Below are 13372 nucleotides of genomic sequence, written 5' to 3' on the forward strand. Positions count from 1 at the left end.
AACATTTCTCCTTTTCTTAAAAGCCTTCAGAGGATTTCTAATAACTTTACTTTTACTCATTATTATACTTCAACAAAACAGAGACTCAAGAAACAGAATTAATTACGAATATTTTCGAGATAACGACAGAGTATATAAACATGAAACAATCGACAATCACACCAACGATATATATTGAACCATCACAGGTTAGCCACAACACATACTTTATCTCACATCACTAAAATGTACCTGATGAACAGGGACGTTAATAATAACACCATTTGACAGCAGTTTAACAGCGCCACAGTGGGTCACGCCCATGTAGAACACATTTCAAAAAATTTTTAAAAATAGTTGTAGTCTTCGGAATTGAATAAATTATATATCTATTAAAAGCTAATAGTCTGCAGATTCAGAAAGCGCAAAAAAGTAAAAATTGAACTTTTCATGATTTTGAGCCTTTCCGGAGCCCCTTAAACTAAGAATGGTTCCGAAATTTCATCTATGAATTGAATTTTTGGTTTCGTTTCTGACAGTGTTTGTTCCATCAGTTTTCGGGTTTTGATGTCAAGTCCGCTTTCTTCTAGAATATTGCATAGGGACTGTCTATCTATAGAATCGTATGTAACATCAACAAATGAGCAGACTATTGGTTTCAACCTGATTGCTTTAATTTTTAAAATAGTTTTAAAATTAAAGATCTGTTCCCGGCACGAACTATTAGGTCAAAAGCCTACTTGGTAAACTGAAATTGTGTGTACTATCTGTTATTGGGCTCTCTTTAGAAGACACGTGGATAACATTTTGTAAGTGACCCGCAAAAGTGAAATGCCTGTGTAGTTGTTTCCATCTATCTCCCTTTTTGTGTAATGGAAAAATTAGTGCATATTTTTAATCCCCTGGAGTGTTTTCTATCTGCCAAATTTCTTGGATGATTTGACTGATCTCTTTTAAGAAAATTGGACCAAGGTTCTTCAGTAGTTCAGTTACAATTCCATCTTCTCCCGATGACTTATTAATTTTGAGCTTTTTACTGTGACTACAAATTTCTTCTCGAGTTGGCAGTAGTGAAGTTTCATTCGTGTGTTCAGGCTGTAATCTGGGGAATCTCATACTAGGTTGCGAACAATTTAGAAGTTGTGAGAAATATTTGGCTAATTCGTGACAATTTTCTTTGTTATTTAGTGCCAGTTTTCCATTTTGTTTTCTGGACCTGCTGATTGTGCTGTGTATCCTTTGATTTGATTTGCGAACATTTTGTAAAACTTGTGGTTTTGTGGTTCCTAAAGTCTTCAATTGAGTTTAGTTGTTCATTAAGATATTTTCTAAGTTTGTCTAAGTATTTTACCTATTTGTTTTCTAACTTCAAAAAATTTCTCTTGTGTGGTTTCTGATTTGTCAGAGTTATAGTTTTCAGAGGGATCGTTGTTTCTATCCTATTGCATTATCACAATTTGAATCCCACCCTGGCACTTGTATTTTTTCTTTAATGGGATCAGTTCTCTTGCTTTCTGTATAATTTTTTGGGGAAATATTTCCAGTTCTTTGAAAGTTTTTTTCCATACTTCTATAATTTTTGATTTTTGGATTTTTTTTTCAAATCAAATTTGGGAATCATCATCATCATCATCATCATCATCAATGGAAAGGTGGAAACATCACATTCACTATCACTAGGGGGACAGTGTGATTAAAAAACAAACACTTTGCAATCGCAGTATTGGGATTAATCGTGCAGAAGAAAAACTGTAATAGAGATGATGTAGCATGCTGCGACTAATGTATGCGCTGTTCTCCAGACAGGGGCTATTTGCTAACAGAGTAATGTGCCCGTGACGGACTCCGTGTACAATCGTATACATATTGTACTTTCTACTTGTGTTATTCTAAAACAGCAGACGTAAGGTATACACAAATGATGAATATGTGGATAAGCTTCCAGTCCTCAGTGTAACTGATAATCGGGCTGGTGCTGCCACTCGTGAATATGCTGCTAGATATCCCGGTTGATGCCATTTGTACAAAAACGGTTTTCACCATCTGGAGCTTCACCTTCGGGAGACAGAGGTCATCCCGGGACTCGCCTTACTCTAGCTACTGAGGAAGCTATTCTGGAGGTCACACACCGAGAACCCAGCGAAGTACGTGTAGAGTGACAAGCCAGCTGCGTGTCTTCTAATGCACGCTCGTCGATGTGCCGTACGAGCGTGGGCTGCACCCCTGTCATTATTCTTTAATGCGACACCTGCATCCTGCAGACCACCATCGTTTCAACAACAGAAAGCCGACGATGATTTCATAATAATACAGGGTGCACCATAATTAATGGCGTAAATGCGTACAGTTGAAAGTGCACGATACTAGAAACAAAAAAGTCTCAGGGTAGAAAATGCATACCTTAAGAGTACAAGCAATTTCTCCATCTTCGATACTGTGAAACAAATCTCTTCTACTGCAAACTCTTTGCTTTCCATATTTTGGCAAGTGGCAGTATGGACCAAAACTAGAAAAAAATGTCCAGTAAACATGTGCTCTAAAATGCATACCTTAAAAGTTATGAGCATTTGTTCATTAGAAGAGTTATGTTTCAAAGTAGTGATGATGAAAAAGTGTTAACAGCTCTTAATGTATGCATTTCAGAGCTCTTGTTTACTGGAAAAATTTTTCTTGTTTTGTCCATACTGCCACTTCCCAAAGTACGGAAAGCAAAGAGCTTGCATTAGAAGAGGTTTGCTTCACAGTATCGAAGATGAAAAATTGCTCGTAGCTCTTAAGGTACACATTTTCGACCCTGTGTTTTCTGAGACTTTTTTGCTTCTAGTATCGTGGACTTTCAACTGCACGCGTTTACGCCATTAATTATCATACACACTGCACGGTCGGGTGAAGCAGCGTTCACTCCTGAAGGTGTCTTCACTGTGCACAATGGCTGCCATTGGTGTGACATTAAGCCACACATCAGCTCCAACCGTGGATATCGAGTTCACTTTGGCATCGAGAAAGGAGTTTGGCTCCCTTCTTGTCACCTGATTGGCTGACTGTATGAAGGTATCGTGCATTCCTTTCAAACTATTTGCCTGATGCACTGGAAGATTTTTTTATGTTCAACATACATAACGGTTCCAACACGATGCCCCTCCACAATTTTGGAATTAATGTGCGACGGTATTTAGACAGAACATTTCCAGATAAGTGGCTCAGACAGAGCAGTCCATTTGTACGGCCTCCGCATTCCCCTGACTTATGGATTTCATCCTGTCTCGGGGACACGTGAACAAACATTGTACTCTACTCTGTTGACACATGTGGAAGAACTATACCGCGTGTTCGTGCTGCTCTTGTCTCTGCGGCTGCAGAGAATTTTGAAGAGTCCGAAACTGTAAGATATAGCGAGTCGCGCAAAGTTTCGACTTGCAGGGGGGCTGCTTCGAGCATCTGCTCTGAGGGCGAAGTATTCTTTTGTAGAAGGCATCCGGTCATTAATATGAAAATCATTAATGTCACCAATTGCTAATGTGTTACACCTTAGTAGACATACTGCACGTAGTATAAACGACTAGCAGCTTTCAAGTTATGTAACGGTGCAATCATCTTCAGCATCTCAAAACTCATGATGTTTTTGTAGTTATTCTGTCCTGTGACAGGTCATATATTCCAGCTGTCAATTTCTAACTTGTCTGACGATGTTTTTGTCATGTTCACTGTTACAGAACACTGTAGTATCTACGTGTCATATACACTCCTGGAAATTGAAATAAGAACACCGTGAATTCATTGTCCCAGGAAGGGGAAACTTTATTGACACATTCCTGGGGTCAGATACATCACATGATCACACTGACAGAACCACAGGCACATAGACACAGGCAACAGAGCATGCACAATGTCGGCACTAGTACAGTGTATATCCACCTTTCGCAGCAATGCAGGCTGCTATTCTCCCATGGAGACGATCGTAGAGATCCTGGATGTAGTCCTGCGGAACGGCTTGCCGTGCCATTTCCACCTGGCGCCTCAGTTGGACCAGCGTTCGTGCTGGACGTGCAGACCGCGTGAGACGACGCTTCATCCAGTCCCAAACATGCTCAATGGGGGACAGATCCGGAGATCTTGCTGGCCAGGGTAGTTGACTTACACCTTCTATGGCACGTTGGGTGGCACGGGATACATGCGGACGTGCATTGTCCTGTTGGAACAGCAAGTTCCCTTGCCGGTCTAGGAATGGTAGAACGATGGGTTCGATGACGGTTTGGATGTACCGTGCACTATTCAGTGTCCCCTCGACGATCACCAGTGGTGTACGGCCAGTGTAGGAGATCGCTCCCCACACCATGACGCCGGGTGTTGGCCCTGTGTGCCTCGGTCGTATGCAGTCCTGATTGTGGCGCTCACCTGCACGGCGCCAAACACGCATACGACCATCATTGGCACCAAGGCAGAAGCGACTCTCATCGCTGAAGACGACACGTCTCCATTCGTCCCTCCATTCACGCCTGTCGCGACACCACTGGAGGCGGGCTGCACGATGTTGGGGTGTGAGCGGAAGACGGCCTAACGGTGTGCGGGACCGTAGCCCAGCTTCATGGAGACGGTTGCGAATGGTCCTCGCCAATACCCCAGGAGCAACAGTGTCCCTAATTTGCTGGGAAGTGGCGGTGCGGTCCCCTACGGCACTGCGTAGGATCCTACGGTCTTGGCGTGCATCCGTGCGTCGCTGCGGTCCGGTCCCAGGTCGACGGGCACGTGCACCTTCCGCCGACCACTGGCGACAACATCGATGTACTGTGGAGACCTCATGCCCCACGTGTTGAGCAATTCGGCGGTACGTCCACCCGGCCTCCCGCATGCCCACTATACGCCCTCGCTCAAAGTCCGTCAACTGCACATACGGTTCACGTCCACGCTGTCGCGGCATGCTACCAGTGTTAAAGACTGCGATGGAGCTCCGTATGCCACAGCAAACTGGCTGACACTGACGGCGGCGGTGCACAAATGCTGCGCAGCTAGCGCCATTCGACGGCCAACACCGCGGTTCCTGGTGTGTCCGCTGTGCCGTGCGTGTGATCATTGCTTGTACAGCCCTCTCGCAGTGTCCGGAGCAAGTATGGTGGGTCTGACACACCGGTGTCAATGTGTTCTTTTTTCCATTTCCAGGAGTGTATGTGTAGCTTGAGGTACGGTTTATACTACAGTATTATATGGCAGAATGAAATTGGCAAATAAAAACAAATACACCGCAACCTCCCGCACACAAACCCAAATCGCTATCCACTGTGCAGGACTACTCTTGTATGCTGACAGAGGTAGTTACTGGACATGTGATTACAATGTTGCCAGATTGCCAATCTTTAACACCCATTTACTGTCGGAAATACGTGCAGGATGAAATTTTTTAAGAGAAATTTTTGTATCGCACGTATGTGAGGAATCGTGCTGCAAAGTCTTAGAGTGCAAATTTTTCTTCAGCTTGTATATAGACAAACAATTAAGTGCTTTCACACAGAAACATGTATGACCCATTCGAATATCAGATAAGACTGTTAAATAGATAATTGCAAAGATTTTACAAGTAATATACGGTTATCCACATCAGAAATTGATATGACGTGACTAATATTGAGAAGATGGCACGATACACAAACAGGTATAGTTATAAAGAAGTATTAGTAAAGCCCCGTGTCATAGATTAAAAGATTGCAACAAGTATTATTACATTCTTACTCCAATGAAGGCAGATGCTGACATTTGTGAATACTGCTGAACCATCCGTTTAATTAACATCATAGACAAAATACTGTACAAATCATCTACAGAAGGACAGAAACACTAGGAGAAGTTTATGTCGTGGAATATCAGTTAGGGTACTACAGAAATGTAGGAACGTGCAAAGCAATACTGACACCACAACTTATCTTACAAGATAGGTGGATGGAAGAGAAACATACATTTATAGCATTGGTAGATTTAGACAAAGCCTTTGAAAATATTGTCTGGATTATAGTTTTTGAAATTCTTAAGGAATAAGGGATAAAATACAGTGAGCAAGAGGTTATCTACAACTTGTGCAGAAACCGAACTGTAGTTCTGAAGGGAGTGGGACAAGGTTGTAGCCTATCTCTAATCCTATCCAATATGTACACTGAGCAAGCTTTGAGGGATCCCAAGGAGAAATTTTGAAAGGGAATTACATCTACATCTACATCTACATCCATACTCCGCAAGCCACCTGACGGTGTGTGGCGGAGGGTACCTTGAGTACCTCTATCGGTTCTCCCTTAAGTTCAAGGACAACAAATTAAACTTTGAGGCTTGCCCACGACAGTGTAGAAGGTATGTTCAATAAGTAATATACGTTTTGAAACTTCCTGACAGATTCAAACTGTGTGCCAGACCGAGACTCGAACTCAGGACCTTTGCCAAAGGTTCCGAGTTCGAGTCTCTGTCCGGCACACAGTTTTAATCTGCCAGGAAGTTTCATATCAGTGCACACTCCACTGCAGAGTGAAAATCTCATTCTGGAAATATACATTTTTTCCCCTGAAAGCAGGTACATTTTATTCAGGACTCCAGTACACTGTAATATTTCCCACTCTTCTGTCTATACATCCCTATTTTTCAACATAATACCTCTTCAATGCGACGGCCTTACGCCACCTTACTCAGTGCCCGCACAGGACCGCTCAACTGGTCCACATCGGAGCCGACGCCTCGCTGCACCAATAACCTCGGCAGTCGTCCAGTGAGGTGTTTGCAATCCGTCAATCACCTCGAGTGAGAGTGTCTGCACGTTCCGACACTGCAGGAGTCACAGCTGTGTGTCGTCAGCTGTCACCCGGGAGATCGGACAGCTTTCCGTCACCCTAGTGCGACAGTGACAGATGCCTCGCCCTCACAACGCACCTCCGTTACAGATGCCTGTTTGAAGGCCACGTATAGTGTAACAATCTATCGGAAAGGCGAGACCATTCCAGGACGTCCTGCAGCGTCCCCGGCTGTCAGCTATGCCATGGTCACCGTCTGTGCCTCGACGGCTCCGCCATCCCTCTGCGAAGGGAAAAGCACCTGCAGCACGGCTGTGTTCTGTGGGTTGCCGTCCGGCTGACGCTGCCCACCCTCATGGTGCCATCCACTGCAGTAAAGGGGGTGCTACGAGGGTCACTCCAAAAGAAATGCACACTATTTTTGTAAAAATACGGTTTTGATTCTGCACGTGTGAAAGTTGTACAGTGTGTAGAAACATCCTTCCCGCTTGTTTTCAAACTTAGTTCAACCTGTTCCCGTGAGTGGCGCCGTCGCAGCGTGTCTTCAAGATGGCTGCTACGCTCGACGTTCGTCAGTAGCAACGTGCTGTCATAGAATTCCTGTGCTGTGAAAACGAGACGGTGGGAAACATCCACAAGAGGTTGAAAAAGGTGTACGGAGATGCTGCTGTCAATCGCAGTACAGTTAGTCAATGGGCGAGCTGGGTACGTGATGAAAGCGGGCACAGCAATATCGAGGATTGTCCTCGCAGCGGCAGGCCTCGTACTGCACACACTCCAGACAATGTCCAGAGAGTTAACGAATTGGTGACTGCTGACAGACGCATCACAGTGAACGAATTGTCACGCTACATTGGAATTGGCCAAGGAAGTGTTTGCAGAATACTGAAAGTGTTGGTGTTAAAAAAGGTTTGCACCAGGTGGGTTCCCAGGATGTTGACTGTGGCTCACAAAGAAACAAGAAAAACGGTATGCAGCGAGCTTTCGGAGCAGTACGAGAATGGTGGAGATGAATTTCTCGGAAGAATTGTGACAGGTGATGAAACGTGACTCCATCATTTTTCACCAGAGATGAAGAGGCAATCAATGGAGTGGCATCGTGCAAATTCACCTAAGAAAAAAAATTCAAAACCACACCTTCTGCTGGAAAAGTTACGGCTACGGTGTTTTTCGATTCCGAAGGACTCTTGCTTGTGGACATCGTGCCAAGTGGAACCACCGTAAATTGTGATACATATGTGACATCACTGAAGAAACGTCGAGCTCGACTGAGTCGTGTTTAACCACATCGGCAAAAGCAGGAGGTTTTGCTGTTGGACGACAATACACGGTCATATGTCAGTCGAAAAACTGTGGAAGCAATCACAAAACTCAGATGGACAACACTGAAACACCCACCTTACAGACCTGACCTGGCTCCATGTGACTATCAACTCTTTGGGAAACTGTGAGACTCTCTTTGTGGAACAAAGTTTGACGATAATGACTCCCTTGTGCACACTGCCAAACAGTGGCTCCAACAGGTTGGTCCAGAATTTTACCGTGTGGGTATACAGGCACTGGTTCCAAGACAGTGTAAGGCATTTGAGAGGGATGGAAATTATGTGGAGAAATGAAAATATTGTTCCTAACGCATGTATCTACACACTGTAAAACTTTCAAATATGTAGAATAAAAGATAGATTAAAAAAAATAGTGTGCATTTCTTTTGGAGTGACCCTCATACAACCACCGGACACAGCCGGCACTATTTCACATCCACAAAGCCAAGAGACACCAGCGTATTCATAGAATCCCTACAACAGGTGGCCCTTACAGGACCACCGCCTGCAGCTTGCCTGCAGTGTGCCGCCGACTGTACCACCGAGTGTAATCCAGAATAAATGACGAGTTACCGATAGGGTGCTACCAGATGAAGACCATACCAGTGCACCATCGGTCGTGACCTAGACGAATTCCGAACCTCGGAGAATAACTGCTGGTAACAAACAGTGTGTTCTCTCTCTCTCTCTCTCGTACTGTATTCACTGAGCGACAATTATTCCCATTAGATCGAACTACATCTTGTGTTCTTTTGTATAGATTTGGTTTCTGATTTTCATGTTTTCTTGTTGCTTCCTTGGAGAAACATTTTCTTTAGTTCAATGTTACCTGGGCACCGTCACCTTTTCTGTGCACACCATTCCACGGCAGGATACAGCATGTCCCACAAGAAACTCCTCATTTCTCAACCAAAATTAGCTGAGATAAAATATTGTTGCATTACTCATTAAATGCCCTTCATAATTCTACAGCTGAATAGAGTGGATAGTGTCTCTGAAACATATTATAAGATCAACATTAATAGAAGTCAAACGAGGGTGATGAAATGTGTGTGGACCACAAAAGGTGATGCCGAGAGAATTACGAGGGTTGACTGGAAAGTAATGCCTCCACCTTCGTATCTCTTCAACTGTTGGCGGCATCGGTATGCGGCAGGTACCGGCTTGTTCCGTAGCCTCTCCTCTACAGCTCCAGTTGGCAGGAAGCCTCAGCACTGAATGGCTGTGTCGTTAGAGTGTAAGGTATGGAACCCCGTGCACACGGTCGCTAAATGTAATTTAATCAAAGTGCAGTCATTGAATTCTTGACAGCAGAAAGTGTCACCCCAAAGGAGATTCATCAGAGAATGAAAGCAGTTTATGGTGATTGTGTCGATGTAAGTACTGTGCGTCGCTGGGCCAGCAAGTTTAAAGATGTTGAGGCGGGAACACCTGACCTACAAGACAAACAAAGAGTTGGACATCCTGTGACAGAAACCACCGACTTTCACAAGCAAAATGTTGACAGACTGATTCGGGACAATCGTAGTATCACTCAGAGAGAAACTGTAAGCACAATCGGCATATCACGAGAACGTGGGGGTCACATTGTTGCTTTACTCAGCTACGGGAAGATCTGTGCATGGTGGGTACCCGGATGCCGACTCCTGAAATGAAAGTGCACAGACTCGAAATTTGCCAGGAGCTCCTCTCGTGTTACGAGAATGAAGGCGACTCCTTTCTCCATTCAAATGACACGAGACGAAATGTGGGTACACCATTACGACCCAGAGATGAAATGTCAGTCTATGGAATATTGACACAAAGACTCGCCCCAGAAAAGGAAATTCAGGACTCGGCCCTCAGCTGGAAAAATCGTGGCCACAGTGTTCTGGTACACAGACGGTGTTATCCGTGTCGATTTCCTCGACAGTGGAGCAACAATAAATTCCGTGTTGAATCACAACGCTGTGAACTCTGAAACGACAGCTAATGAGGGTCCGAAAGGAAAAGGGAAATGTTTTCCTGCAGCACGACAGTGCCAAGCCGCACAATTCACGTGCCACCGCAGCAGACCGGATCTCACCAGTACATGTCATCCTCCATACAGTCCGGATTTAGCACCATCCGAGTTCCACCTGTTACCAATAGTGAAAGACGATCTGTGGGGCATCGTTACGCTTGCGATGAAGACACTGAGAGAACTGTGGGACTGTGGTTGCGCAAACAGTGTGTCGACTTCTGTGACTTCTTCAGAAAACTTGTTCATTGTTGGCAGTAATGTATCCAATTGGCTGGCAATTATGTGGAAAAGTGAATATTTGTACTTAAAGATCACATTCTGAGGATTATTTCTGTGTTTCACGTATTAAAATATTCCCATCCCAACCCAATTAACGAAGGTGTAGGCATTACTTTTCATTCAAACCTCATATATTAGGAAATGAGATGCTAGAAGTAATAGTTAAGTTTTGTTATTTGGGCAGCAGAATAACTAACAATGGTCAAAGTAGGCAGGATATAAAAGATACTGTCACAATAGGAAGAAAAATGCTTCTGAAGGTACTTGTGTTGAGTGTAGTCTTGTACAGAAGTGAAATGCAGATGACAAGCAGTTTACATGTGAAGGGTACAGAAACTTTTCATAAGTGGTGACACACAAGATCACTGAAGGTCAGTTGGGTAGCTTCAATAACTAACAAGGAGGGAATGAAATGAATTGATGGAAAAAGAAATTTATGGCACTGTTTGTCTAAAGGGATCAGTTGGTAGGACAGACCCTGAGACATCCAGGAATTGTCAATTTTGTAATGAAGAGAGAGAGAGAGGGGGGGGGGGGGGGGAGTAGGAAGGGGGGGTGCAGGGGCAGGAGCAAAGATTGTAGAGGGAGATCCTTATAAGTATGTATACAGTAAGCAGCTTCTAACGGATATAGGCAGTAGTAGTTACACAGAGATCAAACGGCTTGACACAGCATAGCCTAACGTAGAGAGCTGCATGAAACCAGTCTCTGGCCAGAGGACGACGGCGACAACAATGCCACTTGATAACACGTTGTCACTGTCTTCTATCCCATAGGGAAACTATCCAAATGCATCTACAACAGTGGTCATCAAACTGTGGCCCACAGGCCACATGCAAAGGATACGGCCCAAATTAACTGTAAGCGCGGCCTGCAGTTCTCGGCTGTATTTTGCAATAATACGCATCTAACAGCTAACACCAAAAACGTCAGCTAATATCACGACTGTACGAAGAGAGTAGTTCTCCTGCCCAATAATACTTCCAGAGACACAAATATTTTTGGATGTGCTTAATTTAGTTAATTCGGCAGCTTACATCGGGACAGAGAAGTAAGTTGAGCGGCCACTGTGGTGTTAATGAAGTAAGACGGGGAAAGTTTTAGTGTTCATCTTCAAGTACTAAAAACGTCTGGGTGTGTGTTCCTTGTTCCAATCCGCTGCTGTGGCATAAATTTCAAAGAGGATTTGTGACTGCGTGTTACAGGGACAGTCATCTTCAAATGAGATACATACTTGTAGCAAGAATGTGAAATTAAATTAAGGCAGTTCTAATACAAAACATTCTGTAACAGAAAAATGGCATTAAAAAGATGTTGTGGAAGACCACTGTTCTTGCTGTTGTGGAGCAGTGGCTATTGATATAAATAAAGAAAATGAACTGCCATAGCTGTTTCATCAAAGGAATTTATTTCAAAAGACTAGTTTCAGTGCAACACTTATGCCATTTTCACGCCCACTATAAACCGAAACAGTACTTCGATTCCTTGGCCCGTGTATCATAGAACCCATATAACACAGTTGTGGGTTGCATTTATGTCCATGTGGTCACAGTGGTGACAACATGCTGCAGAATATACGCTCCTTATCTATGAAATCAATGGCAACTAGTAATATCATCATCATCATCATCATCATCATCATCATCATCATCAGTTATCTGCTATATTAGCAGATCCTTAGCCTCTCCATTTTCTGCGATCCATTGCTTCCTTCTTAAGGCTGCTGTATTTTGTACCGTCCATCATGTCATCCAGTATCTGGAATCTCTTCCTTCCTCGCTTCCTTTTCCCTTCTACATAACCTTCTAAAACTGTCCGTCATTCTTTCTTAATATATGCCCAATTCAATTTCTTTTTCTTCTCTTTATTACATCTAGTAACTGTCTTTTCTCTCCCACTCTTCTCAGTACCTCTTCATCTTTTACTCTGTCCATCCAACTTATTCTTTCCATCTTCCGCCATGTCCAGATCTCAAAAGCCTCCAGCCTTTCTCTGTCTTTTTTCCTCACAGTCCACGTTTCAGCGCCATATAGAAGAACACTCCATACAAGACATTTTATGAGTCTCTTTCTGAGTTCTCTGTCCAGACCGCTGCAGAAGATTCTCCTTTTCTTATAAAACGCCTCTTTTGCCTTTGCTATCCTTGTTTTAATTTCTGTGGTGCACTTCCAGTCAGTGTATATCCTGCTTCCAAGATAATTAAAATTTTGCACCTGTTCTAGTGTTTCTCCATTCAGTATAGTTTTTATTTCCTTATTTCCTCCTAGTGCCAGTACTTTTGTTTTATTTGTGTTAATTTTCATTCCATATTTTTTCCGTTAGTTGGAATGGTGTCCACCAAATCCTGTAATTCTTTTTCTCCTGTGGCTAGAAGGACCATGTCATCAGCAAATCTCAAACACCCTACTCTTCTTCCTCCAATTTCTACTCCTTTGTCATCTAACGAGCATCGGTCAACCATATTTTCCAAGTAGAGGTTGAAAAGAGTAGGTGATAGACAGCATCCTTGTCTTACTCCTTTTCCTAGTCTGATCCAGTTTGTACTTTCTCCTCTCACTTTAACTGAAACTTTTTGATTAAGATATAATGAGTTTACAAGTCAACTGTTTTTCCAGTCCACTCTCTTTTTCCTCATTATAGTCGCCAGCTTGTCCCAAACCACATTGTCAAACGCCTTTTCTAGATCGATGAAGCACATATATAGGTCTCTTCCTTTTTCAATAAACCTTTCTCCCAAGATTCGCAGGAGCCCTATTGCATCTCTGGTGCCCGTATTCCGTCTAAAGCCAAACTGCTCCTCGCCAAGATTCTCCTCTATTACTTTTTCAAGTCTTTTATTAATTATCCTTAACATCACTTTGGCTGCATGTGAAATGAGGCTGATTGTCCTGCGCTCGCTGCATTTCTTGGTTCCTTGTTTTTTCGGTAATGGAATCATTACTATTGTCAGAAAGTCCTAAGTATTATACAGGTCTACAATACATTGGTCAAGGAATTAAATCACTCTTTTGGTTTATGATGGACTT

General features: G+C 43.4%; 1 protein-coding gene across 6 annotated transcripts in view; it reads right to left on the reverse strand.

The window, feature by feature from the left end:
* LOC126108465 (uncharacterized) overlaps nt 1-13372 on the reverse strand; it is a 170789-nt gene that overhangs the window by 74730 nt on the left and 82687 nt on the right. The gene's annotated exons all lie outside the window — the stretch shown is intronic.

The sequence above is a fragment of the Schistocerca cancellata genome, chromosome 11, assembly GCF_023864275.1.
Source record: "Schistocerca cancellata isolate TAMUIC-IGC-003103 chromosome 11, iqSchCanc2.1, whole genome shotgun sequence".
Classification (NCBI taxonomy): domain Eukaryota; kingdom Metazoa; phylum Arthropoda; class Insecta; order Orthoptera; family Acrididae; genus Schistocerca; species Schistocerca cancellata.